Raw genomic sequence first — 8,739 nt, forward strand, 5'->3', positions numbered from 1 at the left:
TACGTCAAACTCCAGGTGAATCTTCAGAGAATGGGATAGCTGGAGTTCAAAAGTTGCAGGATGTTAAAAGGGCCAAGGAACCAAACATCCAGCTTGCGAGCAGGTCTGTCTGTGTGGAGATGCTCCATGGAAAGCCATATCTTTTGTCTCATAGAGTAGGTGGGGCCTTGCTCTTGATGCTGCATATGGCTTATAGTTTGCTTTTGCCTTTTCCAGGTTCTTCTTTCCTTCTTCTTGGGCCTGAGAAATCCACTGCACCAGGTCTGAGGCAGTTGGGTTGACAGAGGGTGCAGGTAGACTGCTACGTACTAGTCCAATATGTCTCAGAACTAATCATTTATAAAATGCTGGAAGGTGGCCAGGGTATTGGTCATCCCGAAAGGCATTACAAGGTATTCACAGTGGCCATACTGGGTGCAGAAGGCGATCTTCCACTCATCCCCTTACTTGACTCACAGGAGATTGTATCCCCCCTGTAGGTCCAACTTGGTGAATATATGGGCAGCCCCCACTCAGTCCAGCAGCTCAGGAATCAGGGATAGTGAGTTATGATCCCTGATAGTTATGTGGTTCAACGAGTGGCAGTCCACACAGAGTTAGAGGCTGCTATCTTTATTCTTGATGAACAGTATTGCTGCAGCAGCCAGCGAGGTCAACTTCCAGATAAACTCTCGGGCCAGACTCTCCTGGAGATATTCTTGGAGCACTGTCAGCTCAGGTTCTGACATGGCATAAATTCATCCACATGGTATTTTGACTCCCGGCTGCAGGTCTACTGGGCAGTGATAGTCCCAATGCAGAGGTAGGGTTTCTGCATTCTTCTTTTAAAAAACATCAGTGTAGTCTTGGTATATTGAAGGGAGTTTGGCTGGAGTTTCAATGGAAGGTTGTTCCTGGATAGTCACCCCCACCTGAGTCTCTCAAGATTTAGATGCTGGAACAGGATCCAATGATACCCAACAGGGCTGTTGACAAAACTCTAATGGAAAACATATTTCCAATGCTTGCTGCGAAATGAGCAGGTTATGGAGGTTCCAGCCAGGAGATACTGAGGATCAGGGGAAAGTGTGGAGACTGGATCATGCCAAATTGTACCATTTCTCAGTGCCTCTAAATCACAGCCTCCAGGGGAGTTGTTTCCTGCTACTGGACCAGAAGACAAAGGGGAACCACCAATAGTCTCTATAAGATCAGGAATGGCCTTGCATTGCAGGGGAATCTACAGCATCCAGGCTGCCTCTGTGTCTATGAAGCAGTCAGCTGAACCTAAGTCAATGAGCACAGGATGTTGCAGGGGTAGCACAGGAATATGCAACTGGATTGGTACCTGCGAGCATTGAGACCTCGGGTGGGGCTCCAGATGTGTCCCAGTCAGGAATGAAATGGTGGGAAGCTCTTTTCCCTGACTCACTGGAGTTCATATGGGAAAGGCAGAGCTGGAGTGACCTGACTCGTTGCAGTAGAAGCAGAGACAGTGCTGGCATCATCATTCCTTTTCAATGGGAGTGAGCCATTGACAGCCCTCATCCACCTGCATTGGCTCGGCAGGAGAGAGTGGTGAAAAAGTCACAGTACCTGGGTTGAGGCATTTCCAGACCCCGTTTTTTTCCCCTCCCTTTGCTCCTGTACTCAATTGTCTATACAGATGGCAAGTTCCACAAGGGCATCCAGACTCACGGCCAACTCTACCTGGGCTAATTCACCTTTACTTTCTTCTTGCATCTGTGCTGCCTCATTCCAGTTTGTATTGGCCTTGAGGCAGTGGAATTGTGCAGCACAGAAGATTATGGTACCCTGCCCCTGTCGGCACTTCCTTAGGGCAGCTTCCACCATTTGAGTTTGGTGCAGGTCATTGAATAACACTAACATGGTTTGGAGGTAGACCTCCCAGTTCGACAGTGCTGGGCTGTCACATTCCAAGAAGATGGAGGCCCAGTCTACAGCACCCCTGGAGAGCAGGCTGATGACCAGGATCACCTCTGCACGATCAGTAGCATAGGACTGAGGATACATCATGAACAGGAGGCGGCATTGTTTTATAACACCCCGGAATTGCTGGCGATAACCATCAAACCATTCTGGCAGCTGCATCGGGGAACAGGGCTGCATGAGCAGTGGTTGGAGTGCAGCATTTTCAGCACACAACTGTGTGACTTGCTCCTGCTATAGCTGGTTTGCTGAGGTCAGCTGGACGACCTGGGCCTGCAGAGCATGGTTGTCTGCCTGAAGCTGGAAGCCCACTCGGGCATGTCCAGTGCTCCCAACGGGTTAGCCAGGTCCATTCTGCTGTCACCCGGCCCACCCTTGTGGCCTAAGTGGTCCACATAAACTGTCATGACTGGGCATGGGCAGTGTGACCTAGTGGTCGGAGCAGGAGTCGGGCATCAGACCGGGTCAGATACCAGGAGGTCACAGTCTGAGACAGGCCAGAGGGCAAAACCAAGAGTCAGATATCAGGAGACAAGCAGGGCCAGGCTACCTGGAGATCAGTAGCCAGGAGCTGCAGGGGAAGCAGTTTGAAGCAGAGAGATCCCAGTTGCCTGGACATCTTCCTTTTCCAGTGCTGGGTTTATATTGAAGCTGTGAACCAATCAGGACCAGTGTTCTGGCAATCAGATTCCAGGACTGGAGTCCTCTGACAGGATTCAGCTTCTATATGGTCAACCTGTAGCATGTTTGACATTACTAGAGCCTAAGAGCCCTGTAAACCAGTGTTCAAAACCCATAGTCCCCAACATATAAGTGTCCATGACTGGGCTTCCTAGCCACTAATAAAATGTCTAATCGTTTTGTTGAAACTTTCTATCTGCCTTAATGACCACCTTTGGAACTCACTGCTGCAGGATAATAGTAGGGTTTTTTTTTAAAGAAAAGTCCAAAAAGCCTTTCCTCCATCCATGCAAAATCTTTTGATTTCCTCTAAATCAACTGTAGGAGAAAAGACAGATCAAAGCCTTTAATGTTTAAAAACTATGACGGACAGTCATCTGATATCCAGGCATTATTCTTTTATTTCTGAAGCAGAATGAGTGGTCCTCCCAGATCATTTTTGTTTAATGCATCAACAGAAACAAGAAATGGTTCCCAAAGCAGCAGCACTCTGCAACCACTGTCTATTAGATCACTGCAATGTGGCATACAGTCTGCTTCCTTTATCTGAGAACAAACACCCGCTATTCTAAACTGACAGCTTGCATCCAGTGTATGGACAAGAGTAAATATGTATGCATAATTGTAGTTTCAAGTTACATTGGCTGTAAGAGAGTCAGGTTTTGCTACTTTGTAACTTGTTAGCTTCCCTAGTGCACAGAATTGCAGAATAATATAATATTGCAACTCATGACGGAAGAACATAATACATGAAATTTTTTGTATTTCTTTGGGAAGAGCGAAATAAAATTCCCTTTTGTCTTATGCCTAAAGTGATTTGAATTTCTTCGTTCCTTGGCTATTTAGAAGTTGTTTGGAATTTCCAGGTAGAATTTTAGTGCATACACAATGGAAGTGTTTCCAAATGCATTATTGACAGTAGGGTCTTCTGATATTCTCAGAATAGTCTATTTCTAATCAGACTAGCACCTTTCATTCTTTGGAAGGGTACAGGAAATAAAATGAGCTGGCCTATATAATAAATTAGGCCTGTCTGAGATTAAGAGCAGGGGGGGAAATCACTAATCTATTCAGTGAATTGCTAGCTGCTCAGTCAGTACTAACCCAAATTATTATTTAGAAATGGAGGTGGGTCTGAACCAACCCCCTGATCCAATCCCCATGAAGTTCAAGGGCATTTGGAATCGACACCAAGGTGTCAATTCTTCAGACGGCTCTGTCTTCGTAATGGGACAAACCAAATGTTCAGGTCTGAGCACTGATGAACTCCTGGGGAGTTTGAAATCCGGGTCTGACTTTTGTAGCTTGGGCTCAGCTCATGAATTGAGGAACTTCTTAGTTTTCTTTTTCTTGAGGGAAAAATAAATTGATGAATTTGTGATGAAGGACATGTTTTTCTTTGGGAAGAGCAAAATAAAATTCCCTTTTGTCTTATGCCTAAAGTGATTTGAATCTATTAGCTAACCAGCCACAGGGGTTTGAAGGTGGGATCAGGGCAAGATGTTATTTGTGAACGGAGATAACAAACAACAGAGACCCTTGGGTGGAAAAGCTGTAGAAATGCTAAGTATTATATAGCATTTTATTACCTATTGAGTATGTCTTGTGTGCCCAGCATTGTATAAGCATGTCGAAGGCGTGCTCCCTACCCGATGGACTTAGTACTGATGTCATAGAAAATTTTAAAGGCCTCAGACTGGTGAGATGTTGGGTAAGTGAAGGTGGTGCTGTGCCACATATGAAATGCATTTGCTAACAGATGCCTGGCAGTAGCTTTCCATGGAATGTATATGCTGCACATTGAGATGGTTACTTGAATAAGCACTATCATTGATTTATTTGGCTTGGTGTGATTAAACTAGGGTTCTTGGAAAGCTATTGTTGCATTGCATGGTTGTTAGGCTATACTTTGCAAACACCACCTGGGGAGAAATGGATACAGCCCCTCGGTCAAAATTACAAGGAAACAATGCAACTGTACACAGAAGTCTATAAAACAGCAATGAACAGCTTTCCTGTGGCTACGGCTGACTGGAGAGCTGGATGCAAACAGATGCTTTTGAATAGCTCTTTGAGCATTATTGAGCTTTGATCCAGCTGTTAAAAAGAACAAAGTCTTTCATGGGACTGCTTCACTCACACAACCTGTAGCAATTTGATATTTCAGGGCAGTACTGGACAAGTAGCTGAGCAGAAAAGCTGTGGTTATACAAGAACGACATGCCACTGCTTTTAAGTCTGAATACTCCCTGACAAGTCTGTGCAGCAGCTTCTAGACATTTCATGAGAATTCTTAAATGCTGGCAGATGTGTGAGTCTAAATTCTTATTTTGGGCCCATCACCATAGTAGATGAATCAGAACAACAATTTAGAGATTATACACTTCTCATCATCTACTAAATCCCTGAAAGAACCCTGGTAGTCAAAATGGACCCCTACGTGAGTTATGTATCTGGGATTATGGCTTTCAGATCTAGGAATCCCAGGCCGAGAACAAAGCCCTTACACCCTTGTGTAACTTTAAGCATGAGTAGTCCCTTTTGAAGTCACTGGGGCTCCTTAAATACTTAAGTGCTTTGCTTGACTGGTCCCACAGTGAACTTGAACTTTGCCGTTTCACTTACTATTACATCAATGAAGGATGGAGAAAAGTGGAAAGAGCTAAAACTTTCCCTTTCAAGGGAACACAACTTGCGGATGAGTATTTCCCCAAAGAGTGACCCTGATTAGGGATGGAGAATTTGGTTTGGATAAAAAAAGAGGCCCATTTCCTCAGAGCCTTCACTTACTTTCAGAAGCAAATCTCAGCTCATCTTTCTTTTCAGATTCTGAAATATATGGAATGTCCCACTTGGAGTATTTAAAAAATGTGGAGGAAAGTTAAAAAATAACTGGTTTTATTAAGAGCAATTAATTCAACTGATCAGAGCTGAACCTGCATAAAGAAGCTGGAGCTAACTGTACTATTGTCCAGTGCAGAGAAACTCTACAGTGTTGAGTGACAACACACTCATCCAATAAAACACATAGTAGAAGCATTACATCATTGGGACAGTTTTTATCCATGGCAGTTTTGTATTAACTACTGATTGGAGACAGATCTGATAAATCTGGCATCTCATGTGTCACACACATAATGTGTTTTCATTTTTTTTTTTTACATCTTTGCATCTCCAGATGCTGATGAGAACTAGAACCAGAGTGCCACAATATTTGAAGAAAGGCTGATTTTGGGAGGTATCCAGCCCTTTTTTGCAGGCTCAGAACATGTGTATAGCTCAGAGAAGCAACCAAACTTTTGGATACTCACCAAACCCACACTAAAATGTTTCAGTGTTGCAGCTCCCAAGCTATGATTCCCCCTATATACTCGAGACAGCAGCTTAAACAGAACAAGTTGATCTTCAGAGACTTCATATCGGATAACTAGAAACTATGGGGTTGACTTTAAATAAGGTACATCCCTTTTCTTCCAAAGGGGCCCTGATCCTGGCTAATGTTCCATGGTGCCATCTGAGCACAAGAGGAGATGGAAGGGATCTAAAGGCAGATGACGCCTGGGGTTACTTCAGGCGTAAGTTGCAGGAGTTGTCAGAGGCATGTATCCCGAGAAAGGGAAAACGGCTCGTAGGTAGCAGTTTTAGACCGAGCTGGATGAGCAAGCGTCTTAGAGGGGTCATTAAGAAAAAACAGAAAGCGTACAAGGAGTGGAAGATGGGAGAGATTAGCAAAGGAACCTACCTTATTGAGGTCAGAGAGTGTAGGGAAGCAGTGAGAAAGGCAAAGAGCCGGGTGGAGATGGACCTAGCGAAGGGGATTAAAACCAATAGCAAAAGGTTTTTTAGCCATATAAATAGGAAGAAAACCAAGAAAGAAGAAGTGGGACCGCTTAAAACTTTAAACGGAGTGGAGATTAGGGATAATCTTGGAATGGCACAATATCTGAACGAATATTTTGCCTCGGTCTTTAATGAGGCTAATGAAGGGCTAAGGAATAGTGGTAGAGGGACTGATGGGAATGAAGATATGGAGGTAGACATTACGGTATCTGAGGTAGAAGCCAAACTTGAACAGCTAAACGGAAGTAAATTGGGGGGCCCGGATAATCTTCATCCTAGAATATTAAGGGAATTGGCGAGTGAAATTGCAAGCCCGGTTAGTGATGATTTTTAATAAATCTCTAAACTCGGGGATTGTACCGTTTGACTGGAGATTAGCTAATGTAGTTCCTATATTCAAGAAGGGGAAAAAAAGTGACCCGGGTAACTACAGGCCTGTTAGTTTAACATCTGTAGTATGCAAAATCATGGAAAAATTTTTAAAGGACTGAAGCCTGGTCTACACTAGGCGTTTAAATCGGTTTTAGGAGCGTAAAACCGATTTAACGCCTCAACCGTCCACACTAGGAGGCACCTTATATCGATTTTAATGGCTCTTTAAATCGGTTTCTGTACTCCTCCCCGACGAGAGGAGTAGCGCTAATATCGGGATTAACATATCGGAATAGGGTTAGTGTGGCCGCAAATCGACGGTATTGGCCTCCGGGCGGTATCCCACAGTGCACCACTGACCGCTCTGGAGAGCATTCTGAACTCGGATGCACTGGCCAGGTAGACAGGAAAAGCCCCGCGAACTTTTGAAATTCATTTCCTGCTTCCCCAGCGTGGAGAGCTCATCATCACAGGTGACCACGCACAGCTCATCAGCACAGTTAACAATGCAGTCTCCTGAGAATCGAAAAAGAGCCCCAGCATGGACCGCTCGGGAGGTACTGGATCTGATCGCTATATGGGGAGAGGATTCAGTGCTAACAGAACTGCGTTCCAAAAGACGAAATGAAAAAGTATTTGAAAGAATTTCTAAGGCTATGACGGATAAAGGCCACAGCAGGGACTCAGTGCAGTGCAGAGTGAAAGTTAAGGAGCTCAGACAAGCCTACCAGAAAACCAAAGAAGCAAACGGAAGGTCCGGGGCAGGTCGAAAAACATGCTGCTTCTATGCTGAGCTGCATGCAATTTTAGGGGGCTGCGCCACAAGTACCCCACCCCTGACCGTGGATTCCGAGGTGGGGGTTGTAATCTCTGCCATGTCTGAGGATTATGCAGACGGGGAAGATGAAGATGAAGAAGAGGAGGAAGACCTAGCAGAGAGCACACAGCACTCCGTGAGCCCCAGCAGCCAGGAGCTTTTTATCAGCCTGACGGAATTACCCTGCTCCCAGCCCTCACAAGCAACTATCCCAGACAATGTCGCCATGGAAGGGAGCTCTGGTGAGTGTACCTTTGTAAATAGCAAACATTGTTTTTTCAGCAAGCGTTTTTTAATGATTGATTTGCCTTGAGGACTTGGGATGCGGTCGCAGACAGTATAGTTACTTAGAAAAGTTTGTTAACATGTCTGGGGATTGAGAGGAAATCCTCCAGGGACATCTCGATGAAGCGCTCCTGTAGGTACTCCAGAAGCCTTTGCAGAAGGTTTCTGGGCAAGGCAGCCTTGTTCCGCCCACCATGGTAGGACACTTTACCACGCCATGCATGTAGCAAGTAATCAGGTATCATTGCGTGGCAAAGCATAGCAGCGTATGGTCCCGGTGACTGCTGGCATTCAAGAAGCATCCGTTCTTTATCTTGTTGTGTTATCCTCAGCAAAGTGATATCGTTCAGGATAACCTGGTTAAAAATCAGGAATTTAAGTAAGGGGGGTGGCCATTTTTCTAATGGGTTCGTGGACTGCAAGCTTAAAAAAAACCCTTTCCTGCACGGAGCGAAGCGGGGGGCGGGGAGGAGTGAAATGCCGATGATCTTTGTTGGGTTTGGTCCGCGGCGATCTTCCCCAAGCTACCAGCCACGCAGTGGGTGGGGGGTGGGAAGGTGGTTGATTAGCAGGAGCTAGCGTGGTATTAGCCATGCGTTGGGGAGGGTAAATCACTACAGAAGCCGAAAGACAGTGGCTTACCATGGCGCATGCAAGCTGAATTCTGATGCCTGGATCTGTGTCTGTGAGATCTGTAACTCCAGAGCTGCAAGCACTCACTATTAAGATGAAAAATGCGACCTTGTAGGGAAATCACATGTGCTAGGTGAATAGTGCTGTTCACTGTGAAAGAGTATAACCATTGTTCTGTAAAA

The sequence above is a fragment of the Mauremys reevesii genome, linkage group 2 (genome assembly GCF_016161935.1).
Source record: "Mauremys reevesii isolate NIE-2019 linkage group 2, ASM1616193v1, whole genome shotgun sequence".
Taxonomy (NCBI): domain Eukaryota; kingdom Metazoa; phylum Chordata; order Testudines; family Geoemydidae; genus Mauremys; species Mauremys reevesii.